This window comes from Colias croceus, chromosome 5 (genome assembly GCF_905220415.1).
Source record: "Colias croceus chromosome 5, ilColCroc2.1".
Lineage (NCBI taxonomy): Eukaryota > Metazoa > Arthropoda > Insecta > Lepidoptera > Pieridae > Colias > Colias croceus.
In genome coordinates, this window is record NC_059541.1 from 12,093,100 (window position 1) to 12,119,738 (window position 26,639).

The 26,639-nt window shown below is 31.7% G+C and overlaps 1 protein-coding gene across 1 annotated transcript in view; it reads left to right on the top strand.

Moving 5' to 3' along the window:
* The first annotated feature begins 225 nt into the window (after positions 1-225).
* The window catches only part of LOC123691586 (protein O-mannosyl-transferase TMTC1-like), a 119,115-nt gene continuing 92,701 nt past the window's right edge, over positions 226-26,639 (top strand). The window contains exon 1 of the mRNA XM_045636041.1: positions 226-322. The gene's annotated coding sequence lies outside the window, so the exon portion shown is untranslated. The remainder of the gene's footprint in view (positions 323-26,639) is intronic.

Consider the following 26,639-nt stretch of genomic DNA (forward strand, 5'->3'; position numbering starts at 1 on the left):
GGACCGATGTTGCAAATAACTTTCCTGCCTTCAATGTTTCATATCGATTTATTGCAACATGGATAAACTTTAATATTACAAAAGCGATCTCTTTTCTTATCACTTGATACTGACACAGTGACCTTAAGTGGCAGTCGTCAGCTGACAATCCCATTTAGCTGTTGCGCATGCGTAGTACAGACTTCTCTGATGCGGGATGAAAATCAGGATATTCTGCAGTAGGTCCCCGACCTTCGTGGGGAGAGGGCGCTTTTGTCGCCTCGTCTCGCGGCGTTCGGAAAACGTGTGCGTATTTTTGTGACTCGTGTTGTCTAGCGGCAAGGTGAGTTGGTAGTTATTTGTTAATGTAATAATTTTAATGTGTTTCTTTTTTTAATTTCATATGACTTAGTTAAGGTTTATAAATATTAAATAAAAGTTTCAAGGTTGAAAATAAACAAAAGTATTTTTAGGAGAGTTATCTTATTGATGGTTATGGACTAAACGTAAAATTAAAATATGCATCATTTGTTTTTTTAAATTAGTGAAATTAATTTAAGTAATTTTATTTAATGGTTCATTGTAATAAGTTGTATTCCAAGCCTCGACTTTAGCCTAGTGTAATTTTAATTATTAGACCAATTTTTTTTTATTCTTTATTTTATAGGTACAACTTCAAAATTCCCAAACCATTATTTTATAATGATGACAGATATTTAATTCACATTCTATCATCCCAAATAAAAAACAAAAAAAAAACAAGCAAGGGATAAATACTAAACGCCCTGCCATCAATTCTCCGTCAAGCTAACATGTGTCTATCTATCCCCAAGTGGGGTTTGTGTTTGGAGCTGATTGTTGCCGGAAATTGAGCTAAATTTATAACTAAGCAGATCAATAATATGTGATTAGGAAGCTGTAGTGAATCGGTAATTTGTTTAATATTGGTTCATAAGTGGCGATTGTCTTGCTTGAGAACTCTACAAATTTTAGGCTTTGACTTTTAATACTACCATTATTTTATAACTAGATTTCCGCCCGCGGCTTCGACCACGTTTGCAAAGGAATACCCGCATAGTTCCCGTTCCCGTGGGATTTCCGGGATAAAAACTATCCTATGTGTTAATCCAAGTTACCCTCTATATGTGTGCTAAATTTCATTGTAATCGGTTCAGTAGTTTTTACGTGAAAGAGTAACAAACATCCATACATCCATACAAACTTTCGCATTTATAATATTAGTAGGACTAAAGGAAAACTAGCTTGTGGTCCGCGGCATCGCACGCGTATCTAAAAGAAACTCTTTAAGCACTGAGATATTCCACCCCGGTAAGGAGCTTCTGTACCTAGATAATGATAATAATGCTGTAATAATGATGCTCTAGGTCTATTCCTATCTCATCATAAAATTGCTCCGTTGATGTCAAGAAAGTAAGAAACACACATTCGATTTTTTAATATTAGAAAGGCTAAATGGATTTGGATAAGACTGAAGATACTTTAATGCTGTTATTAAAGTTATATTTACATCGGAAACTATGAATGCGGATTGGTTTCATATATTGCTTATGTGGCTGAATTTACTATGCCATTCACCTGTTATTTTTTTAGTTTTATTGTTGTTTTAATTCTAACAAGAACTAGTTTTAAATTTTCTTACACTTTATTAAACAATATGGATTGTTGACAAGAAGTAATACATAATGCTAATATTAGAGCCATTGAAAATATATTATAGTCTATTATTTTGGAAATGCAGTATAACACTCTTTTACCGCACTTGTGACGCGTTGCAGTTTGAGCTAAAAGTTTCGCGATCTATTTTGAACTTTGTGGTAAGCACTTAGATACTAGGAAGTGTTTTTGTAAGTCCTAATCAATTTCAATTACGTTTTAGGTACTGTTCTATAAAAGTTTTTACGAGCGATATTGTAACGGTTCATTCATTTATTTTATTTCCATTGATTATTTAAAAATAGGTATATAATACATACTAATATTATAAATGCGAAAGTAATTCTGTCTGTCTGTCTGTTACTTAATCACGCCTTAAGTAATGAACCAATTTGCATGAAATTAGGTATAGAGATATTTTGATACCCGAGAAGGACATAGGATAGGTTTTATCCCGGAAATCCCACGGGAACGGGAACTATGCGGGTTTTTTTTTTGCGCGGGCGATGCCGCGGGTGGAAAGCTAGTTATAAATAAATAATACTCGGACTAAATAGAGTTTTACACCGTATCCTTAAATATATATACCTACCTAATAAGTAATCTAAAACATTCAGAACCAAATAAAAAGTCTAAAATTTAAAGGAATTACAGGATTAAATGTAAACCAATGTAAAGCTAAGATAAAATACTAAAAAAAACAATACATCAAAATTACTTTAAAGTATTTTTTATCAACCCGTAATTCGATTTACAAAAAATTAAAAGCTTAAAACAATTTGCGAAACTAAATTTAATGTTGTATTTACGATCGTAAATCCACTCCGAGCACTCTATTTTGTTTCACGTCAACGAAATCAAATATTTGCTCTGATTGGTAACCTTTTTATTTACAAGGACCTTTAAATAACTTGTTTTGCTTCTGAAAACATTGAAATTAAATTACGATACATGTAGGTTTTACTTTAAGATTGTTAATCAGATTTTATGTTAACTTAACCTTGTACAATAAATAATTATAAATATAATTATAATATTATATACATGAAATATAATTTAAAAACATTTAAAAGTTTCAATTCTTTAATGTTACTTGGTAACATCACATGTGATATTAAATTTTGAAAATTGATTTTTAATCCATGTTTTTGTAATAAAGTTCACAATTACATATCAAATATTTTGCTTCATTCGTAAAAACAAAACCCACAGACCATACAAAGAATCAATTGAACGCAACGAGTTGTATTGCAACAGGATATACGGGCGAAACGCTAAGCGACCGGAACATTCAAATAATTTAAGCATTTAAACGTTTAATGCGGGACCAATCCGATTACAATGTTTGAGGAGTGATTGTCCGCGAAGCACGCCTTGGGGTGGCGTTATCGAGTAATCTCTGCAACTTTGTTGGACCTTTTTGGGATGTCTTGTGCGTGAGGGCCCTTAACGGTACCGTTAGTGGAGACATATGAAATCACGTTTGTTTTTCGAATGGTTGTTTTCGGCTATCTTATGTTTTGTTTTGTATTTTAGCCATTTATATTTCGGGATGGAGCGTAAAAATAATACTTAATTGATTTTTGTGAAAAATTTTCAACAAGACGATCAAGTTCTACGTCATTCGAAATCTAATTACTAATTTTTTAATAATTAATTTGTACTCAAGTAACAAATTACACAGAACTAAAAATGCTTTTGCAAAGAGAATAAAGTACTGTTTCATCTGAAAAAATGTAATCGAGATGGCATTTATTCTTGACCCGTATGACAAGCTTACTGATTTTCATCATTACAATACTATCTCTATCCATTTCCAAAGCGATTTCTTCAAAATAATATTTAATGGTCGTATAAAAAGGTTGGATAATGAAAAGACGACTTTTACGTAAATATCATCAAACGTCTTTGTAAATCTTGACCTTTGTAGGTCAATGAGGGCGAGTGAACTGGGGTGATCCGATTAGCGTATGTTACCGGCGGGATTACTCGCTGGACATTTACTTGAAGGTCTCTCGTATTTATCGAGTTATGTTATTTTACAAACGAATAACGCGAAAAGGAAATAACGCCCTGTATAACAACATTTAGGTATAATTTGTAATGAACTTTATCTGTACGTAGAAAGTTTTTTACTAAAACATCTAAAAGCTCACGTATATCTCTAAAGTTATTTTGTAGAATGTAATAGTAAGGGAAAGGACTGAAAATTAAATGAGACCAAGTAGGTACTAATTATTATACTACGTAATTTTCAAGACAGCAAGCAATAATACTAGATAGATTTCTAAAAATCAATTACTATAGTCAAAATAATATTGAAATACCATAATATTTTGATAACAGACTTATGCATTCTGCAGTAAGGCCATTTGGGAGCCGATTTTGAAAAGTCCAAGGTAAACACGAAAGATTAATTTACTTCATTTATAAATCCAAAAATTCTCATGAAAAATCTACGATTTGATTCGGTGTAAAATATTAAATTACCAGCAAATAAATATGAAGATACTCCAATAAATTAAAGAGGGCGTCGTAAAGCAGACGTTTCATATAAACACACATTTCAGTAAGTGGCAGTAGCGTAATTTGTTTCGTGAACAGTCCACGCGTTTAATTTGCGCATGAGTTATTTTGTTTGTGTTTCATTAAAACGTTTACAGTGACACACGCTTCTGTAGGCGCTTTTATTATGTAACAGGGAAATCGCGGAAACGGGAATAAATAAAATTTATTGTTAATTTTTTTATATGGCTATTAATTCATCCGGAATTATGTTTTATTATGTCGCGGATTGGTCGGCTCTTTGTTTCCTTTTCACTGTACCTATTTAAACGCCTCTTTTTGTTAATACACCATACGTCATAATTATTATGAGTTCTATCACTTGGTATGAATTTTAAATTACCCAACACTAAAATAATTTTCGATATTATTTCAATTAATTACATCATAATTTAAATAAAATAACTAAACATATTAGAAGTGTAGAAATATCACGTATTTCGGAGGGTTTGTTGTGTTTACACTTACATTATTATATTAATATAAATATTATAAATAATTGCTTGTTCTTAGTTATATTCGGTATATGGTTAACCTTCAGTAATGGAGAAGATATTCGGGAGTCTTCAGAAGTGATAAAGTACGTATCCTTGAAAACAGCAAATGAAGCCGCGGGTTATTATTATAAAAGATGACTTCCATAGACACGCTGCACTTAAATTCTCGCATAAAAAACCTATAATATAATTATAAGAGCATTGCATTAACATTACTCTCGTAAATATTTCAATGGTCCTCAAACCTCTACCCGAAATACGCCATAATAAAATAATTATGAAATGAGAATATAAAACGGAATTTCGTTATAAAAAATGTTTTTTGAAATAATGCGTTTTGTGCTTGTGATAAAAATATTATGATTATGAAAGCAAATGAAGTGGAGTGTTTGGTGAAAATGCATTAAAATTAATAAAGGCGTTTATTAATTTTAATGCATTTGATAAATGCGGAGTTAAATTATATTGTTAAATATACAATGGATTTTTGTTTTTACACTGTTGTGATTTGCGATTAAATTGAATGCATTGTATTTGAAAGTACTTGATAATTTGTTCATTTAAATTTGTTTCTTGAAATATATTTCATAGTCAATGTGACAGAAAATATAAAGTACCCTTTATCTACTACTAGTTGAATTATCAAATTCTGTTAATTGAAAGAAACTTAACATATAAGTTTTTTCTAATAAAAGCTCAATACATATTTTAAATTCATGTATTTATTTTTCATATATTTTCTTATTTAAAAATATATCCGGCAAATAAATCTATCTTATAAGAATATCTAATTAAACAACCACAGCTAAATCAATTCACTCATTTGTATGTTACAGATATACCTACACATATCTTACTTGTTTTGTTATACCAAATATTTTTGTCATTGTTTTAAAATACTACCATCTGAGTCAACAAACACAAGGAAAGCTTAACATGAGCACTCGAGAGACCATATTTTATTCATAGAGACCCTACGAGTAAATAGGATTCCATGATCAAAGATTTAGGAACCCCGTTTCAGAGAAATATTTCATATGTTTAGAAAGTTTGGTGTTTTTCTACCGTTGGGACTATATACACAAACTAATAATGATGTAAAATGTTGGTGATGATGATAAAGAAAATGGTTTACCAATAAATTATTATTATAAATAGTTTTTTGTAAAAATACTCGTAGTGTAAAACGTTCTTTCCTGTAAATTCATAATTTTCATACTTTATTCAGTAACTTGCTAGCAAAGAGGAGATTTTCACACTATTTAAAGCAAACTTTGAATGTAACAGCAAATGTAATAATATATAATGCAGATATCCGAATATTACGATAGAATGAAATTATTGTCATAATTTTTGTGATGTCCATTGTCCAGTGAACAAAAGCAGCAAATGCAAAATGTACGCCGTATACAATGTTAATTTATGGGAATAGTTCAAAAAGTAAAAGTCCAATTAACCCAATAAATAAGCGGGAAAGATAATATTTATCAATTAGAGTCCTAAACAGCAGACTCATTCCTCTTAATTACAAGTGAATAAACAAATTTACGTTAAAGTTTGGCATTAATATAATAACAAGCCTGTGTACATTGGTCTTAATTGTATAAATAAACATTGTTTTTCTCTTAGCATATTGTGTTCTTGTTAAAATACTTTTCTTATAATTAGTATTTTATACGCATATTAAGAATGTATCTATTTTCAAAATATTATAATATACCCTTATATAATTTAGCGTTGAAAGTAAACATATCTATACTAATATTATAAAGCTGAAGAGTTTGTTTGTTTGAACGCCTTAATATCCGGAACTACTTGTCCGATTTGAAAAATTATTTCGGTGTTATATGCCCCTTTTATCGAGAAAGGCTATATTATAATATAATCACAATAAGACCAACAGGGCACAGCTAATCGTCTATATTATGGTTTCTTTTATGTAATACTAAATTAGAAACTTTATAGTTTATACAGATAAAAATATGTGAAAATGTAAAGCGATTTTGTGTGGATTACCTTATACTCTTTATCTTGGTTACAAGAGGTGGAAGTTAATACAGCGTCAGACTTCTTTATGTAACAAAATGCTAAGCTACCTGCCCCGGAGAAACCGCCAGCGGCTTACATACACGTTATTAAGCAAATATACACATTATAATATAATGTTTTTGAGACAATTAATGCATGTAAATATATTTTTGGGTTCGTATATTTTTATAATAATATATTATATCGCTATGAAAGTGTACGAATTTAGGTTGATTGAGTTTTATTTCTCCGAACGTAATTAACATTTAATACAACACACTAATTTTAGAATTACAGACAGACAGGTTAACTTTATGCATAAGTATAGAAGTAAACGACTTATAATAGAAAAATTTCCAACCATTTTATTAACATTAAATACACAACAAAATGGCCGCCGAATTTTCGAAACTACAGAACTCTCAAGCAACAAGTCAAGTCCTAACCTTAATAGCCTGTAAACAGAAACATGAATATCATCTCGGAACCAGTTACTCGCTAACTTGGTAGTGCTATACCCCGGTTTGTAGTTCACTTAAACTCTGCTTTGTTATTGACAAGGGGAAATGGATTTGATGCTCTTTCATTTATATGGGCATGAACTTCAGTATCGTCGCATGTGTGTGTGTGCGTGTACTTTTGAGTGCAAGTGGTTGTGTGTGTGCGTGTGCATAGATGTGTGTGAATATTTGTAATTCAATTAAACTGTTTTATATAGTCTAATTAACAGAGACATAGTAACTATTTATCATAATATATTTAGGGGAAAAAAAATGTATTGGAAACAACTGAAAAACAAAGCATTCCAAGTTGTTTTTTACTTATATGCGCGTTAAACGCAAACACTTATAAGGGCTTATTAGTGAATAAATTGTGTTTTAGGTATGTACCATAAACTTACCTAAAACACAATCTATTCAACCGAGCATTGCCCCAGATAATTAAATCACGTTCAAATCCGTTGTAGAATCTATACATTCTAAGTTTGACCAAGTACACCACTTCCAGCTAAAGTTTAGTAGGTACATCACTTAGTTTCAGTTTTGCCTAGTTCCTGAACGCTCTAATATATAGTTATTTACGAAAAACGTGACTTATTCCATACAATATTTCAATACAGGGAACCGCACAGCAACATAATTAAATTCTTCAAGCAAACACGGGATTGCAAGACATATTTCTGTAAGGGAATGCGGGCGGTAATAAACGTGGAGCCATGAATTTGCTGACGTCACAGTTTGTTTGCTGCGTAATTTTGCTCACAATGGATTTTTGGTACTTTTTTTCGACGGGTTGATACAGTGGATGAAACATGAGCTTTTAACTATGAGGGTCTTAGTTCGATTTCAGTAAAAGATAAAAAAATATCTCGCTATACTATACTGAAGACCTGCCTAATAATTAAATGATATGTAAACTCGATAAATAAAGTGAATTTGAAATAATAATATATCTGTACCTACCAGTTTCTACAATATAATGGATGCCTTATTTCTTTATACATTTATAATATGTTTTCTAGATAATACATTTCACTTGAATAATAATCTAAACTTACATTACAAGAAATTTTTTTTAAAAGCAAAAAAAAAAATGTTTGCTTTTGTTCATCAGAACGCTATGCTTCGAAGTTTCGAACACAGGCTCTATTTATTGTTTTTATCCCGGATCCGGGCAAAGCGACAGCGGTTAGTCATTAATAAAAGGAATCAGCTAATGCTCAATGCTTGTTTGAAAATAAATAACTATACCCATAGTATATAACCTAAAATTTCTTTGGCATTAAAAACAACTGCATTAGAATTTTCGTTATCTAACAGTCCAATATTTAATTATTATAGATATGAAAAAAAACTTACAGGGCAATAATTATATTATTATATTTTTCAATCCTAATAACGTATTAAACTACCATTTTAAAAATGTGTTGTAATTGTCCGTATTTGACAGTTTACAGGTGACATTTTAATATGTTCGTGTAATACTTTATTGGACGGATAAATTTTAACCAATGATGAAAAAATCGGCTCTTAATCTTCACTCAAAACGAGTTAAGTACCTCTATAAAGTCCCACAAAATACCAATTATTCAAATGGCACGTTTTCCCTCAAAATAAAAGCGTACACATGTCATAATATAAATGTCATACGGTTTATAGCAACCCAGGCACTGGTTTATGGCCGTTTAACATCAAGTATTAGGGAAATCCCCGTTCATGGTTTATTCCTTTGATAAAACTTCCAAGTTCGCTCGTTTAATGAGTTACGCTGAAATATTTACGTCTTCACGTATTTTATAAAGTTCGGGATTGTTTTTATGCTGGCCTTGTTGTGAATATAATGGTATGAGATAAGTGATGTCACAAGAAATAGAGAAATTAGTGTAATATAGCATTGTAATAAAAATGTATGTGAGGTGTTAAGCTGAAGGAATATTTTAAAATAAGTACTGTGAATAACAGTATACTAAATATAGTAGTACTTGATCAATTTTTCAATCCTTTTTTTTACCAAAAATACCTACAGTTTGAGTACTTTGATAAAGTATACTATGTACTACTCTACTTCACATCTTCATAATATTTTATTGATAATTAATTTATCTCTCACGTTCAAAGAATATACTTCATTATTTGTTATATGTTGGTTAAATAAGTTTATTTTTTACCTAAGACCTTCCACAACATTGTATTATGAAGCCATTCAATCTATCTAGTAGGTACCCTTTTATTTAAAAATAGTAATTTTCAAAATAATTTTTCCATAATATTCGACCACAAAATGACAAAGGCTTTGTCCACATATCGCTTTATATTATGAATGCCTCAGATAGTAGCACTTGATAAGTTATAATAGTGAAGGACGCTGCGCCGTCGGCTTTGTTACCTTCCCTTCTATATTGTGAGGTAAAGGTACATTTTGAAGCTATTTTTCCGCTTTTTGCCTATCTATTGTTTAATTAGAAATTAAAGAATTTAGAAGGGAGTTAATTTATTATGGTATCTTAGTCTGCTCGTGGTAAATAATTCTAAGAAGACTTGTATCATCATCATCATCATCATCATCAGCCCATATACGTTCCCACTGCTGGGACACGGGCCTCCTATGAGGGTATATGATGACAAAATCCAAAAGTCAAATCTTTAGTTCTCAAGTCATTTTACAATTAATAATTATTAGTGAAAACTAGTAATAGCATGACAGAAACAAATATATCTACTAGAAGAGTAGTAGAGAAAAATAATTAAAAATATAATTATATACTTTTTATATTTAAGTAGATAAAACATACATTTCTCTGTAGAAACAACAGTGCTTACATTTCAAAGCTTCTTTAATTCAAATCTAGATTTTAATCAACATAGGATTTAAATTTACATATAAACTCGGAGAAGTACGATGTAATTTTGTTCAGTAAGGATAAACATGTTTCTGTTGCACAATGTCGTTTAAAGTTGTATATTTTTCAACATTTAATTTTACCTTTATTTCAAACTGCACAAAGTCATTTATTTTAAAAGTCAAGTTATTTTTTCAGTTTTTTCATTTATTTTTCCCCATTTCTCTATTTGTAACACAATAACAAACCACTTCATAGATGCTCATTTTATTTCTATTATAATAAAATAAATACATTAATATAATTAAATGATGACCCATTTCGTTTCGTAATTATTATGTCATTATTAAGTGAAACCAGTTAACTGAAAAGTTTTAATTTGCATTGATATAAAAACGATCTTATAAAATATCGTAAAAATATAATGCATCTATCTATGGTTTAAATACGCAGTGTGTCGTTTTCTTGTACGTGATTTTAATGATAGAGCAAGGAAGGGAGCATCTAGCATGTATGTTAAGTGGTCAACACCGCTCATAACCACAAGTTAGTCTTTTAAGGCATATACGCTCTTTTCTAGATTATTCTATGTCGTATCCTCCTAGCATTATTTTACTTCGACGCATAATATTTAAAATGAATATATTTAAAAATGTGAATATATTTTTCCTCTTGACCTGAAAAGAAAAAGATCGTAATACATTAGTTATAATATTATATATCATTAATGTGTTTGAAAAGCGAAACCCGCTCGAAGTCAGGGTATTCCGCTAGTAGGTACAATAAACTCAATCAAATATACTAATGAGTTATTCGAGCTGATATTAATTATAAGGTATTCCGCCAAGCTGTCAACGTGGCTTATTGTTACTCGTGATATAAGGGGTCTTACCCGGATTAATATTATGTTTATTAATAACATTTATCTGCTTATAGAGAGATATGTATCGCATCATGTTTATAGACTGAGAGATGCGGAAGTGTTTGTAGAATGTATTTGTGTTGAAAAGGGCTGATACTACGGTACTTTAAAAACCAGTGTGCCTAGTGCGAGTTTTCATCGAGTACGAAACGTTACTATCGCGTTTGCGTCACAGCCGAATTAGTATGGGGAATCGAACAGCGCCCCTAGCGGACGTATGGGGAAGCTTTGATTCCCCATACAAATTTCGCTGTGACGCAGACGCGATAGTAACGTTTCGTACTCGATGAAAACTCGCACTAGGCACACAGTAATGCAATTGTAAAAGATAAAACGACGACGCTGATCGCTTACCGGTCTCGCGTCTGCTCTGTTGTATCTTATCTCATAAAATACGGTTATACATAAGGCTAGTATCTTTAAAAATAAAATCAATAGTTTTAAATACAATTTGAAATTAAACAAAATAATTTAAATTTGTTTAATACGTAGATCACATGAGTTTAGACTTTAATTATCCCGATGTTCAAACACTATTACAAGCGTCATTATGTGGTATTTAAAAACAGAAAATCAATGATTAAATTGCGTTATAAATTAACGATTATTTTTCCTACACTAACTCCTAAACTACCCAAATTGCAAGTACATGAAGCTGAGCCCATCCATACCCGCCCAATAAGCGGAAGGCGCACTCAGTAACCCGAAACATAGCATCAATCATGGCGGCTCCACACCAGCCTACATCCATCAACTATGTATGGACATTTGTTTGGAGCCGGCCGATTGGCGTGTGGTGTGAGGCGGCCTTTATGTTTATTAACTCAGCTGAGTATTGTGTGTATTGTAGGTTATTTTGTGGATTTCAAAAATAACACCGAAGTGTTGTAGAGTCCGACTTTTAAGTTTTTTATCTTTATTTATCATCTAATTGTATATTTATATTTTATAATAGCGCTGTATGTCTGTCTGTCATTCATATGAATTTGTATAGAACTATACAGGATAACTTTCCGTTTTGCACTTTAGCCTTCCACACACTAAAAATATTTTCATAAACACAATTTTCTCACTTCTCTATGTCAATAATATTATAGTTTCCTCAAAAAATGTCTATTCCACATTTTCCTTGAAGTAATAGGAGAGAACAAAACTTTATCAGCATATTTTTTCCGTTGTACTGAATATTTCAGAGAATTTCTGTCCAAAATATTTGCAGTTATTTGTTTGATTAAATATAGTGTTGTTTTTTCTTTTTCTTACTGCTAGTAAGTTGTTTCATGTTGTACATTTATTCCACCCTAAAGGATAAACGCAAGAGAGAGATAAAGATGGTATTTTTATTTTTTAAGTATGGTTACTTATAAGTGAAGATTATAGATATGAATGCAATAAGATACGGCTGTTCTTAAAATGGATCAGATATTAACCGATTTTTAAAGTCTTTTCTTTTTTATTTTATGTAGTAGAAATAAAAATACGATTGCAGGAAACTCGATCTAAATTTAAATAGGGTTAATATAAGGATATATCCGCTTAATTATTTATAGAATGTAAGGTTCTTATTCTCGGAACTACCGAGAAGGTATTTCTTATATCTAACTTTATAAGATATTATAATCTTCCACCCACATTGTATATTACTTATTAGCCTATCGTATTAATATTATAAACGCGAGTTTGTGAGTATGTATGTTTGTCACTCTTTCACGTGATAACCACTGAAAGGATTTTGATGATACTTGGCCGTGATGTAGCTTATATACCAGAATAACATATGAGCTATAGAAATACTTGGTTTTACCCCGGAATCGTCCGCGGTTGAAACTCTCAGTATAATTTCATACTACCAACCTTCTAATAAATTCTTCCTACGATTTTCCCGTGGGAAAATGATAAAATCCATTTCAGTTTCATACGATAACCAAATATCTGAGCAAGGGCATTCATACGTCATCATTTGGGCGATGTTCACACGCCATTTGTTGGGAAACTTTGCGAGTTCCCGATGTTTAGTGGCTTGTCACATATTACACGCTTGGTGGATTAGTGCTGTAGTTACATGGATACGTCAACGATTGTGTTGTTCTTGTTTGTGAATCAGCCTTATTTTAGAATGCGAAAATATTAATGAAAATATAGACGTAGAATATAATAGTGCAATGTGGAGTAGAACTATATGATTTAGATCTGTCCAAGCATTAAGAGTTGGTTGTGTAATAGAAATCTATACAACACTTATGAATCTTGAAGGTATCTCACAATAAAAATCTATCCTATAGAAGCACCAAGTAAAAATTATTATCAGAATGTGTAATTTCCAAATAGTTTGTATACTGAGTTATTTTTAAATCCCTCAGTGGCATTTACTTAACGACTTAGAGTATGGTAAAAAACTTTTTGAAACACTTACCAAATTTTGTTATTTGTTGATCAGGGCGAAGATTTGTACGAAAGCTATGTAAAAATAAATGCCTTTCTAAAGAAGAGAAATCGCGTGCTGCAGCTAGTTATATAATCTAATAGAATCTTATATTTGCCCCTGGGATCAATAACTCACTATCAGAGGAAGAGGGTATTAAGGCTGTGTCTGTGTAGCGTTGTGAGCGATGAGCGGGGCGGGCGCGGAAGCGATAACCAAAATTATCACAGTAAAAGAGTAAACTTATGTTTTCTTAGGAGACAATGTTTTACTTATGTTGTCGGCTTTAAAGTTGTCCATTTCTTTAATTGTTGCAATTTTTTTTTCGTTCAAACTGTTTTAAATAAGAAATTATAATAAGGTTTATTTATTTCATTCCATGGTAGAGCTGTTTAAAATAAAATAATGGTATTTTTTTTCTATATTGTTTACTAATCATTTATTTCCCTCGATCCTATTAATTTTGCCATAACTTGACGAATAGATTTCCTTACCTTTGTATGTGATTAGTATTTTTATACGTATATCTTGCTATCGCTATCGCTCATGCATCCGCGTCGTTATGCACTAACCTTTACTCTGAAGACGATGAAAAATGTTTCCTGGTAATGATGTAAGACGACCTTCCTTGGAATTATGTTTGGAACGTACGGTTTCAAAATTATATTTAAATGAAGAGCCTTCTAATACATACAATATTTATTTTAGTTAGCCACGTGTTTTAGATAATATCTCGAAATTCAATATTGTTATTTCACAAAGAAGCTTTTAACTGAATTGATAAAAAGATTTAATACTAGATGATTAAAGAATATAATCTAATAAGTTACAATAAAATCGATGAAGTATCACAAAGCCGTCATCTATAATATATTACCTTCTTATGTAAAATTTAACGTTTCTGTATGTCCTTTGTTTTGTTAGACATACATAGAATCGTAAACTATGCATTTGATCTAATGGTAATCTTCAGCAAAGTGTTTTGCATGAACTCACGAAGGTTTCTAAATTAGTAGAATAGAATAGAATAGAAAACACTTTATTGTACAATGAACACAAAAACAAAATTTACAGAAACGGTGTGAAACCTAAAATAAATTTACTTAGGTACAATTTGGCGGCCTTATGGCTTAAAAGCGATTTCATAGTAGAGCTAAAAGTTAAGGTCAATCTTCGACAGTTTACAGATGCACAGATATTGTAAAATATAGGATGCTTCAAATTCATATAATACGGCTTCGCCCGCGTTTTCAAAGAAAAACTCGCATAGTTCCCGTTCCCGTGGGATTTCCGGGATCTAAACCTATCCTATGTGTTAATCCAAGTTACCCTCTATATGTGTGCTAAATTTCATTTAAATCCATTCAGTAGTTTTTACGTGAAAGAGTCACAAACATCCATACATCCATACTTACAAACTTTCGCCTTTAAAAAAGTACCTAGTAGGATGTAAAACAGTAAATGGCCTCAAACTAAACATCTAAAATAACAAGAAGAGGTAGAAAAATTATGAAATGAATTGAATCAATTTAAATCAGTTAAATAAATCAACCGAATATTAAACAAAATAAGTTCGCTTTACATTTTTTTTTCTTCAGCAAGAGGTAGGTAAAAGCAAAAAGACATGGTTTGTGATGTGAACAAATTGAGATTATCATACTAACATAACTTTCAGTCTATGTTTATTGACATTAGAACTAAAATATACATAGTTATAAAATAACAACTGACATAGATCTTATGGTCAATCACAAAATGTAAAATTTATATATTCCCACCAAAAACACAGAATCAAAGACATCACCAAAGAAAAACAGGCCTCAAACGTAACGTAATGTTTTATTAAAGATACGTTAAGAGGGCGCTCCCTCAGGAGGGAGTTATTAAGAGTAAGGTTGCTCATAAATACAGCTTAGAAAATTAAAGGTTGTCCGTGCCTTTGAGAAGCAATATTAGAATAATATGCCCATTATTCTGGCTTCGTGGAAATTTTTCAGTAGCGGTGGACTCGCGCGGCATAGTAATCGAACTTTATGAGTATTATATTGATAAATAATAGACCTTTTTATATCCTTTCTAAGTATTACGCAGGCAGTAGAGGGTCTTTCATGACAATGTTACGCAAAATATTAATTTATATACTTACTCAACAAAACAATATATGAATTTCAATTAATCACTACATAGTATAAAACAAAGTCGCTTTCTTTGTTCCTATGTCCCTTTGTCCCTATGTATGCTTAAATCTTTAAAACTACGTAAAGGATTTTGATGCGGTTTTTTTAATAGATAGAGTGATTCAAGAGGAAGGTTTTAGTATACAATTAATTAGGTTTTAGACAAAGCGGGCGAAGCCGCGGGCGGTATGCTAGTATTCAACATTCTTAACAAGGAGCTGTCGTGGTTGTTGGTTCGATTCAGCGTTGAATACCTTCTAGTGCTTTAAATCAAAACTTTCAATACTGAAAATCACAAATTTAGTTAAAAATCACTCTAGAACTACACAATCTTCCAACATTAAAATCTTACCCAAAATTTATTTACTATTATTTTTCAATAAACAGGAATACAGAAGCATGCATTAAAACCATGAAAATATATTAAAATTCTGAATTTATATCAGTTATAATGTGTCTTATATACTATGTATTTTAACACTCCATTAGCGATTTAACAACTCATATAGAATCGAAATATTCAAGACTATTTCACACATAATTCAAAACTTTCGATACGACCTTTCCGCAAGTCATAAAATTAATTAAATCTTCAATCAATCATCAAGTTTCCTCATTCACTTGCAAAGCCTCAATATTAACCCTTAGCTGGTATCGCCTTTTTTGGCAACACTACCGGTATCGTGGGTCAAATTCTACCCATACCAAACAATCTGTTGTAGAACGTAGATTTTTTATTATTTGTATAAAATATGGTTAGATAAGAAATAAAAAAATATTTTTTTACAAAATTAACTTTATTTAATTTTAGAATATATAAAAAATATCATGTTTTACACGGATTTGTAATTAACCTTATTTTATGGCACTTTTTGGTTAGTGTGCACTTAAAACATAAAAAAAATAGAAATGTTAGAAAAACTTTAACTAAAATATATTTATGGCACTTCTCATATCTTTATTATAACAAAAAAATAAATTGCTTCTGAAATCAGCATAAAATAAAAAAAATGACAACCAAATCCAAAATGACTTCTACCATCAAATATCATCCTCATCTTCTTCACTCTCATCTCTCGTATTTTCGTTCCTCGTATATTTTCTATTATTCTCGTATTTCCTCTTCGTTTTCACTGTCGTCAGAACTTACTCCAAATACACTGTCTTCTGAGCAACTAACAGATTAGGGATTGTCTCGATCGCTGATGATTTTGTGGTCACAAAGTTGGTTTACATTTGGTATTCTTTCATTTTTCAATTCCAAATCATCACTTAAGTCGTCCATCAACTCCTCGATTTGTCTGTCGTTCAAAAAGCCCTCCAATGTAGTACAAATAAACAATAAAACAAAAAAGTAAGTAATTACACTCAGTGAAAAAAGTTACTTATTTGGTGTCGTGGGTCGAACGTGACCCAGAAAGCTACATACCTCCGCTCCTAAGATAGTCACGGTGCTGCACATCCACCCCCCGCTGCAGCTAGTGACGCACTGAGAATACTTAGAAGCGCACAGTCGTTGCATAAATATTTAAAGAATTATAACCGAAAATGTGCGCTTCTGGGTCAAATTTGACCCACGATACCTGCTAAGGGTTAAAGTATGCACTTCAAAAGTAAGTCTTGATTAAGAGATTTTAATATCAATTAATTATTCATTGAGCATAAAGCTTCTAATGGACTTCATAGTGAAATAAAATTTACATACTAAGCGGCATTCGCTGTTTTCTACTTCTAAATTTTCAGTCTTCAAATAAATTATCATTTTACTCACCGTCTGTTTTAGTTATCTTTGGGCTACGTTTGATATTTATTTTGACAATGGCGTGTTTTGTTAATCTTTGTGTGATATGTTTAGAGAGATGTTAAGGAGAATATAGTACATAGGTGAATGTAATACTGTTTGATGTCTTCATGCAAAATGAATTTATTGTAATGTTTTTGTAGATAATTGAAACCCCTCAAATGTAGGTACTTTTTTATAAATTTGAAGCAAATTCCAGTCTCAAATAGAAACAAACTCAGAACTTATGTTAATGTAAGTCTATGTTCCAGTGAAAGAAAAACATATCCAAGATAAAATAAGAGCATATAATGAGAAATAGAGAGACATGATCGTATTGTTAAATATTGACTCTAAAGCTTACTCTACCATATCCTCTGAAAGTTTCTTAATAATTAGCGAATAAATTTTATTTCCATCGAATTAATATCCCAAATTGGGTAAACGTGGGCTGAATAAGCCGTATTCGAAGCCGATGTAGATACGATATCTCAATTGCGTCATTTAGAACATTCGAGAACACTGTTAGTGCCAGACGCTGCTAATAGCTGTATTAAGTACTTATTAGTTGTACCTTTAACGTAAGTAATTGTATTTATTGGTGCTATTCCGTGCCTTCAAATTTTATTGGGTCTATTTAGTATTTAGTGGCCTATTTCGTAAGACATTTTCATTTGTTGCGATTGGAATTGTTTCTATAGTTTATATTTATTAATGAATGAATGCTTTAACAAACATAAACAATGTGTTGATATTTAGGATTAAAATGCAACTGTCGAGAAATGATGTAGTATGTTCTCTATCTGTTATAGACTTGGTGATTCAAAGTTCGTTCACTAACGATTTGCAAATCATGAACACGCGACAAACATGTTGTTATTGTCACACGACAAAATACTTGACTATTGTATTTCAAATTCTTAAACAATAACTTGTTTTCGCTTCAAAATTGCACGCTTTTTTATTGTTATTTCGTTACAAATATTCGAACATTAGCTCCACCGGAGGGCATGAGTTTCTTTTGAGCAATTTCGTTGTTAATTATCCTCAACTGAAACAAAATTGGAATACTTCAAAAGTACACTAATAAACAAGGAATTTGTATTATCTTTTAAGACTCGCAATCTCTGTGTGATAGACATAGTCGTCGTTCGGAGCAATTATATTTATTGATTAAAGCCAAGATCAGATCTCAAAGGAAGTCGTAATAAATCGTCGGATTAAATTGTCCGTTCCGAAAACTTGTTGCTTAATACCTTTTGGACGTTGATTTAATTGTGGATTAATTGTTTTTTTTTTCTCAAACAATTAAACAGAGGTATTTTATTTTGCCTTTTGTCATACAAACTATTACCTATTATAAAACCTTAAATGTGTGTTGTTAGTTTCCTTTGGAAAAATATTTCTATCGCGGGCCTTGAGCGCGGGGACCGAATCGAGAAATTCCGTAACGAAAAACCTCACGCTCCCCCCACTCCGACGGGCGGAGGTGTCGCTTGAAGGTGTGGAGGAAGGAAGGTGGAATTCCTCCATCGAAAAAGGAGGATTCTCGTCTCTCGACCAGTCTACTCGATTGGTCGGCCGTTAAGGCCCCAATGGATGATGTCGGAAAGTTGTATATATAGCTCGGTGGCAAAAAATTTCGCTTGCGCGATTCAGAGCGAGGTGTCGCTACAAAGGAATAGCATGCAATAGCTTTACCGCGGCAGTCCCAGAGTGCCACACGTCGTTTTTTTATTTGTAGGTATAAATTGAGTTCTTTCTCAAAGAAGCCGTATAAAATATCCATTGCATAATTTAAAATTTTGAGCATACATATATGTAAGATAGACATCGACATTGTTTTATACTATGTAGTATGTAGTGAAGATTTCCCAAAGCCTGTGGTTTTATATAAATACTTAAAATGTTGTCTAAGCAATTGTGTGTAACTGTAAACACTTTATAGTAACATTTGGGGGTTTAAGAGCTAGAATATATTTGGAACACGAGCTTCGAACTTCGAGTGTTTGCAAAGCTATTCAACTTGCAAATGCCACTGTTAAAGGTGCACTGACTATAGGACTATATAGGAAAGTCATCTATTGTATTAATATGGGTTAGATATTTATGTAATTTGAGATATAGATATTAAAATTATAACAGATATTACACACTACATTATATTATTATTAGATTTCAAGAAAATCCTACGAAAATTTGGTTAGTGAAGTGATACGAAAATTGAGCGATCTTTACACAAATAGATGAAATCAACCGAATTGTTGTCAAATTTTAATACGCTTTCAACGGCTACTTTCATATTGTATGTAATCTTTTACACACAATAGTTTGTAAAGTGTAATCGGTCCTCTAGCCTCAATTTTGACTTACTTTCAACTCACGATTTAATTTCATATATTGTACACTTATCAAAGACAGGGGACAGTAAAATTTAATGAATTCATCTCGATAAAGCGTATTTAATTTTGCAGCAAATGAAGTGTAAAATATTTATGAAGAGATAAGCTTCTCCACAAAAGATAGAAGTTTTCAAATTACACGAGCAAGCGGGGCAAGTTCTGCATAGCAATCGATCTAGGAATAGAGTAAAGCTGAGTATCATTGACGTCTGAACGAAGCGAGGCGCTTCGTTCGGTGTAGTTTTGCAATTCTAACTTCCCCATATCTGCTATTCGGACGAATGGTTTAGCAGTTCATGTTGTGAGCGGATAGCGTTTTTTTGATTTACTAGTTTATGTAGAATCAATTCTCTACGTCAATGATAAATTATATAAATACGTTCTCAATCTCCTTGTACCTTGGTTATTTATATTTTTGTTGTTTATTATAAATATCGTAATTATTTTGCCACTTTGAATAGAGTTTAATAGAGTTTATTCATTTAGAAAAAATGCATCTAGTATTATATTTTTAATTTTAATTTTTAAGTTTATTTAAATTAAAATCATCTATTGTAGCTAATTCTATTTATTTGGTGATAAATCTGGTGATAAGTTCAGGTATAGTGCACATTGTAGTAAAATGTAAAATTTTTCTATTAGAACTGTGATGTAAAAAACAATTATTATTAATCATTAATATTTAATTTACTAAATGTTTCAATATGCTGAGTCATTAATCAGCACATTGAAACATTTATTTTTAATAATAATAATTTAACTCATCGCTCATAACATGCACCATACACCATCACTATGACTTTCTGATACAGTGGTTCCAAACGCGGCTATTTGTTGACATCCTGAAAAACGCCAGCCTCTCCACCGCTCGTAGTTTTAGCGATGCATTTCAAATTGATATATCGTTGTAGTAATTGTCAACAATTATTGAAACTCGAACTATGAGTGATGCTGGCGAAAATGTTTGTAAACATTGTGAATATTTTGGAACTCGAAACTTTTATGAAAACATTTTAAGTTAAACGCTTCGGTGATTTTTATAGCATAACTGCAGGCTGTGCATAACTGTTTATTTATATGTTGTAGTTTCTTTGTAGTTTCTGACAATAAATAATAAAAAAAACGTTTTTGGAAGTTCATCTTTTAAATTACCTCTGATGTTAAGACCTAGAGATTACCTAGAATCAATGCTCTATCTTACTATTGATCTTAAGCAATGCTCTTCTTTACGTTCATTATTATGTAATGATCGGTTGAACACTTCTGTAGTACAATATTAATTATAGTGTACACTAAGGCCAACTACTCACGTATCTGCGGCAATATAACATATAGGGGCAATATTGGAACAATCTCGGTTGGTCGGCCGTCGTCGGGGCAATTTCAGTTGTTCTCTCAATTGCCCCTGCTTGCCTATACACATCACATTCAGAAGCCAATTAAGGGTCCAATTTCAAAATTTCCCCTGCTGCAGGTAGGTACGTGAGCAGTCGGTTTAAAATAATTTAATGTCACAGGCCTTCCAATTCTTCCCTTCCCTTTTACATTCGATCCAAGTATTAAAAAAAATCATTAAACAAACAATTGTTTCAGCCTCAAAAGGACACTGACAAATATAAATTGACGCCATAAAATACCACTCTCACCGTAAAAATGATACATCGTAGTCACCTTAAATAATATAATGTGCACTTAAAATGATGAGTCCAAGTCTTAACCCTTCCCTCCCAGGGGACCCATAAACAGCTGATGATGATGAATATGAGTGTCGTCCGCATGAAATTCTTATTTTATTTCATATGTTTTCCCCAGTGACCCGCCCCTAAAACAGCTTTTATATAAGTATCTATAGATTAAGATGTCTTTTCGCTTTGGTTTGTAATTTTTGCTGTAAAAAATATGGAAATAAAATTTTATAATTATCCAAATACCGATAAAATACCTATTTTTACCATTTACCATACCATTGTGATCACTAATTCACTTAATTGAATATTAACGATAAAAATAGGAACCTATTTTTTAATGTTTTGTTATAAAAATTGATTTAAATATTATGGAATAGAGTTAATTACATAAGGTATAATTTCATCCATGTACCCCACAAAGCGTTTGAACTAGTAGGTATACAGTAGTTTAACACATCAAAGTATTAAATTGAAACTATAAAATGTTACAAGACATTGAAAGTAAAATAAATCTTTAACAAACATGGCTAGAAATGTTTGCCTTATAAACACTCGTTAGACATCAGCTGAGCCCATATTAAGCTGTCACGTAGACTGACCCGGTTTCGCAGAAACAACATTCGAACAAAAATTTGAGAAGCGTGTATTTTGCGAAAGATTAGATTGACGATTAGAACTTATGTTTATTAAAAATCTTGGAAATGTAGAGTCGCATGACTCTTCTCATTGAGACTCTCGCATCGCATCGATTTTTTTTTAAAGTAGAGTAGACAAACGAGCCCCTCTGACGAAACTCACCGGTGGTAAGCAATTCCAAAGCCCATAGGCATCTACATATGTGTCCGAAGCTATATTGCCGACTTTTTTAATGCTCTAGGCTTTTTAAGGTGGTTGGTTATACATATGATTATAATATTATGTTAAGAAAATTTTTATAAATTATATACCAAAAAGTCTTCAAAAGCCCCCGTTTTCGTCAGTAAGTCAGTTTGTAAAAGTGCTAAATTTCTTACAAAACATATTTAATAATAACACAACATATAATTTAATTGTTTTAAAAAAACTTAAAATATCTAGCTTTAATAATTTTAAATATTAATTCCATCACTTTAGGGTCGGAAGTTTAAACGGTTCAGTTGTAAAGGGAAAGAGTTCGTTGTTGTTTAGAAAACAATATTTATTAGTAACAAAATCAAGTTAACTTTAAGAGCTTCAAAAGTTCATATGTATATAGAGTTATAATTGAAGATATATTCTATACAATAGATATTTTTACAGCCTGCCATATTGGACTTGGTATGACAATAGTAGCTTAGTAGTTTATCACAATATACATTGAAATAAAGCACTCTATTTCACTGTCGGTTAAAACAAAGATCACATGAAACCCCAACGCATACGTTCCGCCAATAAAAAGTTTTGTTTACGCTCTCGGAGGGACAAGATTTTCGCATTTGTGTAAATGTCTCAGATAAGTAGATACCACGACCCGCCGTGATTACCTAAATACGTTAGTGTTCGGTTAAATTGATAACACTTATATTATCTGATTTCAACTCTCTAGTGCTGTTATTTTGAGGTTATAATAAATTTAGTTCGCTGCTTCGTTTATGATGGTTTTGTGAATTTTCTATACTTACTTTGTTAGTTTATACTGTATTAATATGTTTGCTAGACTTTAGGTATGATTATTGATTATAATTATATGATTTCTATACACTTATCTCTAATTACGTCAATATCACTTTAGAGTGATAGTATCCTAGTAGGGAATTATACATTCATCTTTCTATTCAATAAATCACTTTTGAATCTTCCATAATACAAAATTGAGGAGATATAGTATAGAGTAACAAAAGTTACTCAATCTCAGCAGTAAATCTCGGAGCTAATCAAAGCCCAATTGAAATGTTAACATTTATTACGACGTTATCTAAATGATGGAAAGGAAAGCGGAATGAATCATTTGTATTAATTATTCAAGGATTTCTATCTTTCCGGATACGAAAATGACCTCTTAATCTTAGGCGATAAAGATCAAAATCGCGTTTACTGGTTAATTAGAATCAATTTGTCTTAAAACTGATAAGAATTGTGAACGGTGAAATTATATTAATCTCGTCGACGGTTGTCAAGACTTCATCAAGTTGTAAATTGTGTATTGATAATAATCTTATCTCCGTTTGTAAATAAGGTGAAACAAATCATTCCTGTAAGGGAAATAAATATACTTGAAAATTATTGGAAGCGAATGAAGTAAGAAGTTAAATAGGGGTACAGTCGACCTTTCATCTATACAAATATTATAAAGAGGAAAGGTTTGATTTTTTGTTTGTTTGTTTGTATGAATTGAATAGGCTCCGAAACTACTTGGCAGATTTGAAAAATTCTTTCACTGTTGGAAAGCTACATCATTTCTGAGTGACATAGGCTATATTTCATTTTCAAAAAAAATAGGCATCCTTACTAAAATTACGATAACGTAATCCAAGGTGTGAAAAAAATATCAAAAAACTACCTTACATCGCGTGCGCTGCGAAAACTATTGATGATAGAACAAAATGATATACTACATTTTTTTAGAACACACCATTATCTACAAAAAATCAGCGGCAGCATATCTCTAACTATTACAGTCATGTCACAATAAGCGTTTTTTTATTGAAAAAAAGAAATTAAAATACCACCGCTACAAAAAGCTCTTTATTTGTACCTTGGTATTAACCCTTATCAAAATAAACGATGTATTATTTAAGACTGCTTCAATATCTTTATATTACTTTTTGAATTATTCGATTCTGACAATCCAATCAAAAGATATCACGAGTTAAAAAAAAATTAAAAAATAAACTGTATTCGGCTAGCTATGCGTTGTAAGCGTCACTCGGGCAGGGGTACGGGAGGGGGGTTAAGATCACGAAATAAACTTGCCGCGCGGCTTACTCGCGCGGTCGGCTACCTACGTGATGGACGTGTGCGGAATTTACGCTTGATAATAATTCGTTTAGTAAAATTAACAAATCTAAATGTAATGTTTAATGCCCGTGCGAAGCCGGGACGGGCCGCTAGTTATTTATACTTAGCTTTCCGCGTGCGGCATCGACTGAACTTCACTGACTACATATTGGTAAAGTAACCTCCTCCGAGGATCTAGCTTTCTATGTTAAAATTTATTTAGTAAATAAATATTTCAGGACTTTTCACACACGGCACGGTCTGATTTTTTCGCTGATGCGTTTTTTAAAGCCTACCTACTACGCGAATTCATGGATTCAATATCATGTATTATGTTTGATACTATTTATTTATATCTAGTAAATACTTGTTCATATCAAATCTCATTATATTGATCACAGAGATGCTAATTGGATCTTGATGAATATCACAAAGATGAATCAATAAATAGTCTAGTTTTCTATACTATGCGAGTGAAGATGCGCGACGCAGATAGTACCCACTAGACATTGGCTGAATTACATTCGATTTAGAATACCTTTGTTATTTTTTATTCCCAAAGGAAGAAAATAAGGATCGTGAACGAACAACCTCTTTCATTAGATCACAATACAGATAAATTATATTCTAGGGACTGTAGGATTTCTATCGGATAAAATATTAAAATGCCAGGGTATTATTTCTAGCTCCATATTTATTAAGAACACTAGTTGACAAACGCGATTTTACTTTTACGCGTTTAATAACGTTTTATTGCTGGAAATCCAGTGACGACAAAAAATGGTTTACCTAACGCAATTTTGATGAGGTTTACAAAATAAAATATGTTATGACGTAGAGTGAAAGTCTCTTTGAATGTACCATGACACAGTAGGACAAACAAACAAACAACATATAAAATTTTAATTTCATTCTTTAATGCATCGACCACCCTATATAATAAATGTTACCTTACGAATTACAAAGTATATTATACCAATCTCCAAACCGCCAAATTATGTCAAAGGTTTATAAACTTTTATAAGAGATATAACTCGATACAATTGTATAAAAGTGTCCACATTTAGATATTTATCACGCCTCTAACGAGCGTCTTAGCAGAGGCCTCGCAATTTACTTTCGTTAATAGTCGTTTAGGTGACGTCATTATTTATTACCAGCATCAGTTTTAGTCAACTGCGAAATTATAATGTTTTCTTTTTGGAATATTTTGTGAGACTTGATTCTTTGGTCGAATATAATTAACTGATGCTAGACGATGTAGCATTGAAAGATAGATGTTTTAATATGTCTCACATTGAGCCTTTTTATGTTTTGTTATTTAACCTTATAAGCCTTAATGATTACTAGACTTTCAACACAATTAAAATTATATCAAAAAATAAAAACACGAATCAAAGAAGAAAGTCCTACGTAACAAGGTTCGACAATTATTAATTAACGTGGTGGCTTAGTTTTGGAAATTCAAACTTATTAAACAGCCTACCTATGTCCTTTAATTTAATACACTATCTCTACATCACATGAATTATGACGCGAGAAAAAAGAACCGAAAAGAGAAAAATTCTTATTTTTTTTTAATACATCTGTGCACTCCATGTGTACATTAAACCTTACATGTAGAAGAGGAAAAACCTGAGTCGTATTTAGTACAATAAAGGGAATATTTACCAATCTGAATAACTCTTAAATTAAATTTAACTCATCAAAAGCAAGTTTAATTTTAGAAAAGCATCTGTTCTCAATCGTGGTATAAATTTTAAATGCACTCTAATGTAAAAGTAAATCCCCATATCACTTCGAAAACAATCCGAAAGAAAGTCCCATTTCCGCAAGACGAAAATAGCGTCCTACATTTTTGTACTAAAATATTGATAGCTTCGAAACGTCATTGATACCTACATCCGAACAGCGTTACATAAGCACAAACAATAGTTCTGCATCCCGGAGGTGTTTATTTATTTATTCACGAGCCAAGGCAGGATGGTAATATTCAAAAACACCTTCTGTTACTTCAAGCGGTTATTTATTCAAGGCGCAGTCCATTGTCGGTATTGAAGCGAATGTTGTTAACTGGGAAGGAACTGAGCGTCGTAATCTGGAATGGGATCCAGCGGATTAGCATTTTAAATGGAGCTCTTGGACGCTTGCAGCGCTTGAAGCAGTTAGGAGCTGATTCATCAAAGTTTCCAAACTTTTATACGTCTATT